At 37.3% G+C, this 14,171-nt stretch overlaps 1 long non-coding RNA gene across 1 annotated transcript in view; it reads left to right on the forward strand.

Moving 5' to 3' along the window:
- The first annotated feature begins 1,562 nt into the window (after positions 1-1,562).
- LOC140002351 (uncharacterized) overlaps positions 1,563-14,171 on the forward strand; it is a 154,179-nt gene continuing 141,570 nt past the window's right edge. The window contains exon 1 of the long non-coding RNA XR_011808732.1: positions 1,563-1,774. This is a non-coding gene — a long non-coding RNA (uncharacterized lncRNA). The remainder of the gene's footprint in view (positions 1,775-14,171) is intronic.

The raw sequence follows: 14,171 nt of genomic DNA on the forward strand, positions 1-14,171 counted from the left end.
CTTGATTTTATCAACTTTCAGGACTATGAATGTGAAAAATGACTCTGGGAGTCCTACGGAAACATCTTGATGTGAGATTTTTCTCACTTCCTACACAAAGAAGTCTCACATATTGGAAAGGGAAATGTTGGTGAAGAGAAAGTAGTGAGATTGGTAATTCCCCGCTGGTAGCATATATCCAAATTTATTAGGTACAACAACTCTACTTTCTCTTTCTCCACTACAAGGTTTGGTTCCTCTAAGTCCCACCTTGGCAGAGTGAGCAGCTGGCTCTGCAGATGAAAAGAGATGAAGGTTCAGCTTTAGGAAAAACATTTCTCTAAGAGCTTGACTCTTCCCTCCCAAAAGCAGAATTTCTGTAGAGTGATCAGCATGTGCAGGCACCAAGCAGGAGGATATTTGTTGAGTCCTGTATGGGCTGGCTCTTGTAAGGTTATTGAGATCCAGCCACCAGCAGGTGTGACAGCACCTTCACATATCTAAAGACCAGTAGTAGCTTCAAGCTGGCAGGAACAGGGTTTTGTTCCTCTTGGGTTACTTGGCTTTTCTTTTGACATTTTAATTACAATCACAACGTCAATGAACCTCAGAAACTCAATTACTGCCTGAAGAGTAATGGGAGAGCCTCAGGGACCAGGCTTAGCCTTCAAAAAACAAATTGCCAAATGAGGTGAGGAACATAGGCTGACCTTCCCCTGCGTGGTCTATGGAGCCTGCAGCATTGGCTTAGAATTGGAGCTAGTCTTCTGTGTGGGAAAACAGAGAGGCAACAAGGAAAAGACACTGAAAATGGCATGTAGAAAGCTGTGAAAGTTGGCAAGTGTCCCATATCTTCTGAAAAGCTCTTGTCAGAATTTCATGTACTTTTGATGTGTTTAATTTTCCACCACTAATGTGAATTCTGAAGAAGTTGATGAAGTTATCAGAGGAGAGATGTGTGTGTACAGTGGCAAGGGACTTTATTTTCTCATAAAATAGGTCTTATGCTATAACCTGAAGAAACAGAAGCCTGAATTTACGGTATGAGATAGACTAAAGCTATGGAAATTAGACAAAAATATAACAATTGGGCATACTTTCAAAAGAGATTCTGTAAAAAGTAGGCAGAACAAAACAAACAAACAAACAAACAAACAAACAAAAACAGCCATTGGTCAAACTTACTGGGCAAAACTGGACATTCTCTGTATTCACAGGGCTGTGCTTCCTTCATTCATTGCTTTCAGATCTAGTGGATGATTTATGAATAGTGATGCCAACAACAAGCATTGCGCAGTCTGAGAGTCACCAGGAAACATTTGCCACTGAGCAGAAAGTTTTGTGCTAGGATACCAGAGCTGTTTTGAGGTGACATGATGGCATTATACAAGGGGTTGTGCCACTCTTGAAATTATTCTTTTTCCTTTGCTATTTCTGTATATGAGTACTCAGAAGAATTAGTGGTGTTATTTCTTGTAATATCCTGTAAGCCTGTGGATTGCTCTGACTTAATCATACCCATGCATTGCCTGTATGTTTCCTAGGCTGTTGAAAAGACTTAATGAAAGAAAGCAAAGCTTCCAGTGAGTCACAGCTGATTAGTCATAGGTGGGGTTGGCTTCAAGGGTTGGCTGCCCTCTTGCAGCTCTGTTCTGCAAAATTCCCAGCAACTGTCGTGCTTTCTCCCACACTGCCCTCAAGAGTGGGAAGAACTCAGTAAATATCCATGCAGTCACCTTGCTGTCCTTTAAATCCGGCTCTCAAAATGACTACAGAAGGAAACAAGCTCAACAGGGTGAGTCCATTGCTGCATGGAAATTGATATATTTTATTACAGAAAAAGTATACATTTTCTTAAACTGTTCCTGTTGATCCTTTCATATTATGTTTTGCCTTGTGTAAGCTTTCTGGGACAAGGACCATCATATACGTGTGAATTCATATATTGCCCAGCAAGATGGTGTCTAAGATTCATTTTAAACAGAAATAACATCAAAGCACCTCAACAGCATGCCACTGTTAAGTTGCAAGTACAGGTGAAGAGTATATACTTTAATTAACTCTGTATTATGCATGGGAGCTGTACCAAATCTTTCAGTAGATGAAGAATAAATCTTCTTCCACAGCTAATGGCCTTAACAGCTGTTTGGAATAAAGCAAAGTATTCTGAATTCAAATAATGGTTCAAAAAACATACTTTAAGAAAGAATGCTTTGCCAGTGTCGCCAGCAGCATCCAGTCGGATTTGTACAGAGACAGCAGGGCCTCTTGAGACAAACTTTTTTTTCCAGTGTCTTCAAACAAAAATGTATCTAGGGGGTGTTGAGAGGCAGGTGACCTTTTCTCCATTAACACCAGTAACAGGACCCGCGGGAATGGGGTTAAGCTGAGGCAGGGGAAATTTAGGCTTGACATCAGGAGGGGGTTCTTCACAGAGAGGGTGGTTGCACACTGGAACAGGCTCCCCAGCGAAGTGGTCACTGCACCGAGCCTGTCTGAATTTAAGAAGAGATTGGACTGTGCACTTAGTCACATGGTCTGAACTTTTGGGTGGACCTGTGCAGTGTCAAGAGTTGGACTTGACGATCCTTAAGGGTCCCTTCCAACTCAGGATATTCTATGATTCTATGATTCTATGATTCCTTAAACTTCCTTCTAAATCTAAAATTTACAATATTTGACAGTACCTTTTTACACAGGGACCTAAACCCTTGATAAGTATGGAGATCCTTTCAACTGAAGGATCAGGTGAGTTACTTGGACATAAGCCGCATCTAGTTTGATTGAATGTGTGGCTTATTTATACATGGAGATATGTCCTTCTCCAATTAGATTACTGCTCAATCCCCACCATGGAGACCAAATATTCACTTCGTGATACTCTCCAGTAATAATCCAGCTTATCCAATATGCCTAGACTCTCTTTGGCCATTCAAGAAAAAAAAAAAAAAAAAAAAAAAGTATATATTATGTGTGATAACTGATGAAAAACAACATACCTTCCTCTGCTACATCCCTAAATGTAAGGGAATGCCATTGAAAGGAGTCAACTGGTAGATACATGTATGTGAGAGCTTTGACACACACAAAAAAAAAAAAAAAAAAAAAAAAAAAAAAAGTGTAAGAAAACCTTAACCACCTATCTATAACTATTCAAATTAAATTCATCTTGTTCAAGCTGAATGTAGCAAAGAGCTCTCTCAAAGGAGGGCACATCTAATGAACCAGAACCCAAAGAGGGTGTGGACATCCCAATACAACAGAGCAAAAAGGGACTTCAAGATAAATGTTTTCTAAAGACTCAACTCAAACTCAAACTTTTATAATAAAATCACACAAGAAAGCAATGTAATTTTCTTTGGCATATGAATGTTCAGATGTCCAGCAACTAATCCTCTAATCATAAGCACATCTATTGACATCTGATCTGATTTTCTTCAAGCAGTTACTCTGAAAAGAGGCAGAAAAAAAAATCAAAATTGGACTTTAATCCTTTGAGATTAAATTAAAAAAAAAAAAAAAAAGGACAGAAGATATCAATGTTTCTGCAAGTGGTTTCTTCAGTATCAGATGAAGAAATGTATAAGATATCACAGAAAGTCAGAGCAAGCAATAACATTTCAAGGCCTAGACTCATTTTCAAGTGGCAATGTAGTTGGCAATTCAGCACTCAAAGCCATAATTACAGCAAATAACAGGAGAAATGGAGAAAAGTTCAGGACAGTCATCTTTAAAAATCTGTGTTAAGAGGATCCTAAGGGCTGTGTTAGCACATTTACTCAATATGTGCTGATCCCAGCCATGACTCCAAACAGCTTTAAAGGGTGCTAATCTTCAAGAGAAAGGACACTGAAAACCTAAAATGTATTAATAACTGGAGGCCAATCAACACTAGATAGATAATGCTGCAAATAGTTACATGCATACTTTTCTGTTAGGGTGACAAAGACATGCCCCATTAACTTTTAACAAAGAAGGATTATATTGCTTTCCAGCTGCTTAGAAAATAAGGATCCCGCAGCTCAATATGCAGCTTACAAATTTAAAAAAAAAAAAAAAAGCTATTAAAAAAAAAATCTATTGAAGCTATTGTTTGTGGGTTTTGTTTTTGTTTTTTTTTTTTTTGACTTAGTAACATATGAGTGTTTCTCCTGGGTGATGGAAGGCAAAGCTTTTGACCAATCCATGATCAACTTCATTGAAAAATGCTTATCAAAGTGATACAGAATAGTGAGAGGAGCATACAGAAGCAGTCCCTGTCAAAGCTGGGGTCATATAAGGAGACTTAGTGTCACTAGTCATCTGGCAATTGATCTGCAGTTTCTAACATGAAAGCATTCACAATAGTTATCATTAAGGAAGAGCACTGCTATGGAAGTCTCAGATTATTCAGTTTTATTGAGCAAATCATATGAAGGTATGATTTATACCATGACAACTGCAGTATCCTCTTGCTATTTTAGAATCATAGAATCACAGAATATCCCAAGTTGGAAGGGACCCATAAGGATCATCGAGTCCAAATTTTGCTGGCCTTAAGACCCATTCTTAAAAGAACTATGCATTTAGTATTAATTCCACTCACAATTCATGTCTGGAATTCACAGCTGATGTCTGTGAGGCCTAGAAGGGGGGAATTGAAAGTTTGAAAATGAGACCTCCAGCAAGTCTGGAAAATACTTGAGATTGTAGTTGGTCCTAAATTGAAACAAGCAGACTTAGACAATTGTAAAGGTACTACTGAAATTGGGGAAACTTTCTCTGCTTCATGTACTCAAGAACCCAAGACACACTCACCTAGCTGATCACTCACTCCGCGCTCAACACCAGTAACTGAAGAGGTACCTTCTTCTTGCTTGAGCACAAAACAGTTTTCCGTATGCCAGTTCTAGAAATGGAGAGCTGTGAGTGATGAGACTTACTAAATTTATGTGAAAGCTGCTTCTCACATTGGCCAACCCACTCTAATGGCACTACGATCCACCAAATTGTTTGGGGGTGAGAAGTGAGTCCAGAAAAATACTGAAAATAAAGAGTATTTCTGAGCCAAAGCACTACTAGAAACCTCCAAGCCATGAGTATATGCTAGAAGTTCTAATTTAAACCATTTTTTCCCAAGGCCTGTAAGTAAGTAAATAGTTAATTCAAATAATAAACCAAACTATGAAGATAAGGCTGCAGAATGGGTCTTTTTTAAAAATGTCCAATCAGCATTGTCTGGTTTATAACTTACAGCTGGATATTTGAATATTTGAGTGGCAACTGCTGATAGCCCTTGAACTTCGGGTAACATACATCCCACCAGGGATTTTGGTAGCTGGAGCAAGGACGTTGGAGTGATTCATAGACAGCAAGTTTCACGCCTTGCATATTTTAGGCATCTGCCAAGCTTTGAAGAATGTCTGCATTAATACAACAAACTGTGCACCAAGAAACCAAGAAGGACGTGTGGGCAGACTATGAAAAACCTTGTCCAAGGATGAACAGGAAGATCTCAAAGTCTGACTTGATGTTTGTAAAGGAAAAATTAATCCAGTGGTGGACTTTGCTGTCTGCTTTGAGAGAGAACCTATTGCACTCAGGAAAACAGCTGCAGAGAGTTTGGAAGCACAGTATTTTGACAGAACAAGGGACACTAGACAAGAGTCATCAACATCTCCACCAAGATCAAGTACTGTTGACTTCTTTATTAGAGCTAGAGGGAAAAAAGCAAGAAGGACTATTTGGGTAGTTGCTAGCCAGCCAAACTCACCTCAGACTGTGAAACAAATTCTGATGGGATATATTTCCAAGCACAGAAAACAAATGGATATGAAGGAAATCAGAAATAATAAATAAGGATTTTTTCAAGAGTGAGTGATGCTTGACATCAGCCTGATGGTCTTCTGTGATGAAATAATGAGTTCTATGGACAAAGCAAAATAATATACATATTTTACTTCAACTGTGGTAAGATTTTTGAACACAGACTCCCATAATATCCTGCTTGCCAAATTGAGAATGAATATTTTAGATGGTTAGATTTCAAGGTGCATGGAAAATTCTTTGGACCATCAGCCTACAAGGATAGTGGACAACAGCTTCAGGTTTAAGTGGAAATATTCAAGCATCAATATTGTGGTAGGTGCTGATAACATCTTCCTAAACAGTCTCAACAAGGCAGCAGAATGCTGCCTTGCTGTCAGCAAGTCTGTGGACAGCACCATGCTAAGGGGGAGACTTTTCTGCAATGGTGGTCAGGGCTACTATTTGGAGAGTCCTCAGCAAGCTGGAGTATTGGACCAACTTGAATCTCATTAAGTTCAATGCAGACAAATACAAACTCAGGACCTGGGACAGAGCAACGCCAGGAATCAATGCAAGTCAGCAACTGGCTGAGGAGCAGCTCTGCAGAGAAGGAGGAAGATGCCGTGAGGACTGCAAGATGTAGAAGAGCCAGCAGAACACTTGGATACCACAAAGGCAACAGCATCCTCAGCTGTAGTAGCAGGAGGACAGCCACCAACTCGTGGCAATTGATTGTTTTATTCTGTTTGGTGCTTCTAGGGCCACATGTGAAGTACTGTGTGCAGTCTGGGGCCTCATGAGAGATATCGAGGAGAGACAAAAGGCAGAACATCTGAGATACCTGTGGGGCTGGAGCCTTCCACTGTCTAAAAATATCTTACCTTGTAAGTAAGATGGAGTAAGACTTATCAAACAAACAGTGTAAGGACAAATAGTAAAGAAAATTCCATTTGGGCATGAGGGAAAAGTTACAATTTTGAGACAGTGTTTGGGCAATGGATCAAATTCCCTCAAGAGGTATAGACTGTCCACCCATGGAGACATCCAAAATTCATCTGGGCAAAGCTCAGGGCAACTTGATCTCCCTCTGTAGCTAGCTTTGATTTGAACAATAGAGGAGGTTTGAGTTGTGACCTCCAGAGATTCTTCCCAACCTCATTTTTAAATTATTTTTAATGTATCTTTTATGAAAAAAGCCAGGTCTGGATGTTCATGAGCCATCCTTGTTTGAAATAAACATTTTTTTTCGTTCTTACAGATCAACAGAAAGTGTTAAGCGAAAAGCATGACATATAATTTTGCAGCTTATGATTCTCTCTCACTCAAGAGGGCTTTGGATTTAATCTATTTACCTTTCCAACTTTTATGCAGATTTCAAGTATGTGAAGTGGCTCTTCTTCCCCCAGCACTTCTAGAAAGGAAGGGCCCTGACCTATTAAGTCTTTTTCACAAATTTCCTTAGCATCAGTTTAAAACAGGCCCATTCTAAGACTGGATTTTACTATAGTTACTAGAGTTTTACCTTCCCTGCACAAGAGCTCCAACAAGAAAGAACAGAGAACCCAGAATGTATGTTCCAGAACAGCAGAGAGGAGATCCTCCAAAAACCTTTTAATACAGTCTATAAAGTAGCCAGAGATAGAAATACGAGGAATATGCCTGCACATGCAAGATCTGCTAGCAAGCTTCATAATGTTTCTGCTTCTCATTTTAAATGGAAGCCCCAAATGTGGTTTACATGAAAAAAAGATCAATTAATGATAGAAGTATTGAGACTGGATGGCTGCTCAGAGAAACCTTGAAATCAATTATTATTCAGCTTCTGCTGCTTTGACTACAAACAACCCATAAGAAACTTTTTTTATATCAATATCCAGGAAAACAATAGTAATTTCAGGCTGTTGGAGTACTGTTGTTTGGATCTTATTTCTCTCACCTACTGAAGTTTGTAAGCCCACACACCAGCAGTGTCAGAGGTCTGAGTGGTGAAAAACAATCCAGCTTACCAAAAACAGCTGTTGGGTGTTATGTTTGGAACATGAAAAGTGATTGGAACAGGCTCATCAGTGCCGAAGAAACTGAGTTGTATCTGGAGTGAGAGGAAGGACTTCCAAGTCCTGGAGATGAGAATCGTCACACATCAGAGCAGGACCAGAAAGTCCTTCCCTCATGCAGTCTTTAAATGCTCCCCACTAAGCCCTGATCCTCAAAATGTGAGAAACTAAGAAAGCTCATACAGCTATGGCAATGATTTTCTCCAAGTACAGAATAGGGACTTATGCTTTCAGAGGAGTCTTTCCCAACAGCTGGAAGAAAAAATATAATAATAAAATAATAACAATAATAATTAAAAAAAAAAAAAAAATCTCTGCACTATTTATCTCTAAAAGCCACAGTTAGCAGAATATGTCTTTAAGACCTATAATTTTGCATAAACAATTACCTTTCCTGACACAGAAAGAAAAACAAAAACAAAAACAAAAACAAAAACAAAAACAAAAACAAAAACAAAAACAATGCTATGTAGATTTCAAATTATTAAAATTATTATAAGCAGCGATCCATGAAATTTACAAAGGGAACTTGGAGAAAATTTGTCTGCCAGAATCAACTCCATGAGATAGGAAAAGGTACTTCAAAATCCCACCCAGTCAGGCGCTGGAACAGGTTCCCCATGGAAATGGTCATGGCACTGAGCTTGCTGGAGTTCAAGAAGCATTTAGACAATGCTGGACATATGTATTTAGACATATGGTTTTTAGACATAGTCATATGGTATTTAGACATAGTCATTTAGACATATGGTTTAAGTTTTAGGTAATCCTGTGCAGACCCAGGAGTCAGACTCAATGATCCTTGTGGATCCCTTCCAACTCTGAATATTCTATAATTCTATGATACAGAATTCTTACTTTTGATTTTTTTTTTCATTTTTTTAATAGATATAGAAATTTTAGATGGGGGTGCTAACTATGTTATCAGTTACTTTTAACTGTTGACTGCAACTGAAAATACAGAAAGAAACTGCTGGCTTTCAGTACTTGATCTATCAAGAACAAGAAAAATAAGGTCAAACTGTAAGAGGCTTTCAGAAGGGCCGGGAAGAGGGAGACAATGGAAACTCCACTATAGGAAGAAATCCAGACAATTTTGTTTATTTAGTCTATGAAAGTGACAAGCTGAATGGAAGATCCAATTGTCATCCATAAATGCATTGGACTAGAATTGAAGTCACTGGTGAAATGAGTTATTTGAGATTAAGACTGGGTAGGTACAAGAACAAACATGACCAGTAATATATTTGGGTTGGAAATTAGAAAGCTTTTAGCCATTTCAGAGCAATTAAGTACTGGAACAGCATCCCATTAGGAGCTGCAAAGGCAATTAGTTTGCAAAGGATAATAAACTAGTAGGTCTCACATATCCCATGAGAACTGTGAAGGATAGGCGTAACGTTCAAAATGATCTGAACAAATTAAAGATATGGTGTGAAATAAATAGGATGCGGTTCAATGAAGGGAATTACAAACTACTACTTTTAACTGGGAATAATCAACTGCATGGAAACAAGACGAACAATTCCTTGCTGTAGATTTCTATGGAAAACGTATGTGGAAAGTACAGTAAAAGAAAGCATAAATCAGCTTTACCATAAGAACCCATTCTTTTTACTGGGATGCCTACAACATTTAAGTTAGTGTTAGGTATGTGAAGGAAAGATCCTACTTTTCTCAAGCACTGGAATTGTCCCAGTCACCAGTTCAGACAGTATAACTTTAGAAATAAATGGATAATTTAAAGTCTAAAAAAAGGTAATAGGAATGTTTTGGAAAATGGAGCTTCTATATAAAAAGTCAGAGGAACTCAGCACAGTTCAGTTTTAGGTAAAACGATATTGCTTCAAATAAGTGTAGTCGGTGAAGGTTTGAAAGGATGGGTAATTTTTTCTTTTATAGTTTTCTCTTATTTTCTCTTAATTTGTACATCCTGTTATTATTAATTTATTTGGGACCTGGGCCAAGCAAATATTTTAGAAAATCTCAAAGCAAAGCAGAAATTTTTCTTAATCAAATTGTGCACATGGTAGGCATATTTCTCAGACTGTGTTCATGATGCATGTAAGATGCTGAAAGAATCTTACAGTAATGTGCAGTAATGTATGAAATTTTATACATACTAAAACTAGCATAGAAGTAATAAATAATAGATTCCCAGAAACTAAATACTCATCATTAATGAAAACATGAGCTAGTATTTATTTTGCAACAAAACAAAAATAAAATATTTCCATGTTTCTCAGACTGGTCTACAAATAGAAGCAGCCTTGGGGCAGTGGTAGACATTTCTGCAGAGAAGCAAGCAGCTATCTTGCTTCCTCTGTCTTTCTAGTTAATATTATCATATAAAGTAGTTAAGAAGTTCAGTGGCATGGTGATTAATTACTACAAAACAAAAACACCATGTGTAATTGATCTCTAAGTTCCTAAGCAAATTGCACAACTGCCACTTGAGGGTGTTATAAATGTTGTTTTCTACTGTGATATCTCTTTTGGCTTCTCCAGATTTTTCAGTGTTGCTCATAATCATGGTATGCAAAGTGTATGAGGACATGAATTCACTGAAAGAGAAAAGTTATGATACCTTTAGAGCAGGAAATAAATAATGAAATAGCCCTGAAATGGCCCCACAGGAAAATAAATAAATAAATAAATAAAATGCTGTCATTACCATATCATTTTCTGACAATAGAAAAACCTGGAAGTTAATCTCTGATAACAGAAGTAAATTCAAAGTCAGAAGGATAACATCAAGAAGTGCTATTTTTTAGTATGCAACACTAATATAATCACTAATTTTTTCACGTTTGCTCTTTCTGTTTTAATATATTGAGCAAACAGGTCACAAGAAAAAATAAAAATAAAAATCAGGTAATAGAGTATAAGCAGCACAAGGATGGGATCATATTATGTTCAGGTGATGTGATATCTTGCACCTTTACCAATCAACACTTTGTGTTCGAAATATAAACATAATTTCAGGTGTGGTGGGAGTAGATGTGCTGGCTTTCGGGGCAATTCTGCCTCTGTCAGAAGTGCAGCAATTTGCGTTGCAGTTTGCCCTAGGGAGGGCAGAGCAACGTGACTTTATGATGCTGCTCTAACCAGTGTGAAAGAAGCAGAGGTGATTTCAGTAGAAAACAAAACAAAAACAAAAACAAAAAAATAGTCCAATCTCTGAGATCTAAGTACATATACAGAATAACAAGAGGATTCAGGGCTAATAGGATTAGAATGACTCAGAATGGTAGAGTTTATTAAAATGTTGTGTTCCACCCACGTAAAGGGGCAACAGCTCTTTAACTAGAAGTCCAGAACACTTGTACCATTAGGAATGAAACATCTTTATTTGTCTTTTGCAAAACTTGCATGAGTTAGGTCAAGATGCTCAAAAGAAAAAGAAAAAAAATCTGCAAAGTTTTCAGGATTGTCTGTTTGCCTAACTTTTTTTTTCTTTTTCTCTTTTTTTTTTTTTTTTCCACTTCTTGAGAAAAGTCTTAGCTAACTTGTACAAATATTCTCAAAGCTTTAAGAAGGTGAATCAGAACAGTTCATCCTGGGTTGCATTTGAGTCTTGCAAAGGTACAGTTCAATTCAGAGCAAAGGTTTGCTAGCAGACCTCAGGAGCATAGCTGTAAGGAATGACTAGCAGGGCCATGCTAAGGCCAGAAGTTACCTTAGGTGGCTACAAAATACGGCCAGAAAAGTTCACCTTTGGAAACTAAGACCAGTTCTTTGTATCAGACTATTGGCATGGCATTTTAGCCTTGAAATCCACATTATAAAGGAATACTATCACAATCAATCACACTATATTTCAAACATCATTCAATATGTGATGTTCAAAAGTCTAGAGTTGATTTTGGAGTAAAAAGAAAACTTTATCTTTCTCAATGCAGGAATCAGTGCATTTTAAGCCCTTAGTATTTCCAAAATTACATGTAAAATTGGGAAGGGGTGACCATTATAGATTATACAGTCTGAAAAAATTACAGATTAAAATCCGTATTACTAACAATAGTCAATCTGTTGCTGAGGTTCGTTAGTTCTTTCTCAGGTCCTCAACCTTTTGTGACAAATTTAATCATTCAAGACATAACCTCAAACACAACCCATGAAGGGGGAAGTGCATTATTCAACATGTAGTTAAGGAAGGGGAGCAAAAGAGGACTGTGAAGGGAAAGCACATAGTGTTCCCAAAAAATAACACTTCAGAAGCAATGATTCTCATGAGATTACTGGCGATGAGTGTTCAGCTGCCTTGCAACTTGAAATGATCAGTTGATCATTTCAAACTGAATTATTTTGGAGTTAGTCATACTGACCTGAAAAATGCAGTTTTAGCATTCAGCTTTGGTTTCTAATCAAAATTTTGGTTAGAAAAGTGATATTTTTTTAAGCAAAAGTAGAGTTTTCATGATATACCACTAAAAAAAAAAAAAAAAAAAAAAAAGGAAACCCATCATCAAGACTTCACATTCTAACTTAAGAATTGACTAGATTGGACCTTCCAATATTGATTGATGTCACTTTTTTCTTCTGTCATAACACAACAAGATATAACTGCATGTATTCACAATAAGGCTTTTCAGGAATGCTTGCATACATTTCTGTTTTTATATGGAAAACTAGAGAAATGACAACTTCAGGAGACATTTTCTATATACTCTCACTCTTGAAAATAAAAATAAAAATAAAAAAAAGTGCTTAGGGTCTAAGCAACTGCTTGTTTTAACAGTATATAGAAGGGGAGTTGTCTGCTCCTTGGGGTATGGGTATTTGGTCAAGGGCCTTTTCCAATGCAACAGTGGATAATAAGAAAGGGTGGCAGTGATAGGAGGATGCGGGTAGAGACTATCAGTGTCAGTGCGTCTGTGTGTCTCAGGGATATGTGTTCACTTTTGCTACTGCAAAAAGGAAAGCATCAGCTGCATTCCCCAGCCTGGGCAGAGACCCCAGGTTGGACAAAAGCAGTCCTGGGCTGGAGGAGGTGGCCATGTTCCTTGCCTTACTTTCACTTATACACATATATCTTGTCTTTTTTATTTTCATTTAAGGGGGGAATAGTTCAAAAAAGACACACACAAAAAAGGAAAGTTCTCAGAATATTCAGTTCCTTGGTCTGTAATCTTTTCCTTGCTGAGGGCTACACAAGCCTTTCAAACACATTTGGTGGGTCTCCTAAACACATGCTCAAGTGTTATTTATAGTAAAGAGAAAAAATTCACATTGCTGCAGGCTGTAAGAAATGAAGTCTTAGATTTATCTGGACTCTTCTTACATGTTGATTCATAGCTGAAGTCTCCAAAGAAGAGTACTTTGCTAACTGCATTTCCATGCCAGAGGTTTATTTTTAATGGGGATTTTATTGCACTGTTAAATTGTGTAAGACACTTCTATGTAAAATAAATACACAAGTTAAAAAAAAAATAAAAATCCCACAGTTTTAGAATAGACTTTGGTTCCAGCTCAAGTTCTTAAGGTTTTGGGAGGGAGACTGTAGTTGATACTGAGTAGTGTTACTGACATCCTTTCAAGTCCAGAAAATGTTTTTAGATAAAATAATACAGGAATTAAATAGAAAAAGTTCCAAAACATTATCACCACATGTTATTGTTTGATATTGTTATTTATGATAAGGCCATTTATAATCCCCTCACACTGAAAATCTTTGGTAGTCTCTGCCTGCATCCTTCCCATGCCAGTAAACCAGCTATTGATGTAGTAGACATAAGCAGCATATGAACAGACTTTCTAGCATAAACTTCATTTTTACCTGTCTTTATCCACCAAGTTTGTTTAATGGCATATTCACCCAAGGGAAAGAAAACAAACAAACAATAACCACAAAAAAAAAATAAATCAGAATGAAGTATGACACCAAACCAGAGCAACAGCTATCAGACACTGCTTAACACTGAACTTGCAGACAAATAGAGAAAGAAATTGGATAGACAAAGGTATGCTTCATGGTTTCATTCGGCTGAATTAACCTAAAGGAAGGACTATAGAAAGGAGCGACAATTCTAGTACATAACATGTTCCGTATGTGTTGTTCATGAGACGTGCATACTGCTTGTCAATTTATAACATCATATGTTAAGCCAGTTGCAATATTAATGAAATCAAAGAAAACCATCTGATACTCAGTATAGAAAAATGGTAGTCTGGTTTCCTAATTTGCAAAAACTATTTTCAGAAGGTTGTATGACATAATTAATCATTTTAAGGACTTTTTTCCTCTAAGAAAGGAATAATATTTCTCACCAGTTGCAGTTAAATTATTGCCAGAAGTGTTCTGAGATAACTGAAAGATATACAGTTACACAGCTTTATTATTATTTATAC

The sequence above is a fragment of the Anas platyrhynchos genome, chromosome 4, assembly GCF_047663525.1.
Source record: "Anas platyrhynchos isolate ZD024472 breed Pekin duck chromosome 4, IASCAAS_PekinDuck_T2T, whole genome shotgun sequence".
In the NCBI taxonomy this organism is placed as follows: Eukaryota; Metazoa; Chordata; class Aves; order Anseriformes; family Anatidae; genus Anas; species Anas platyrhynchos.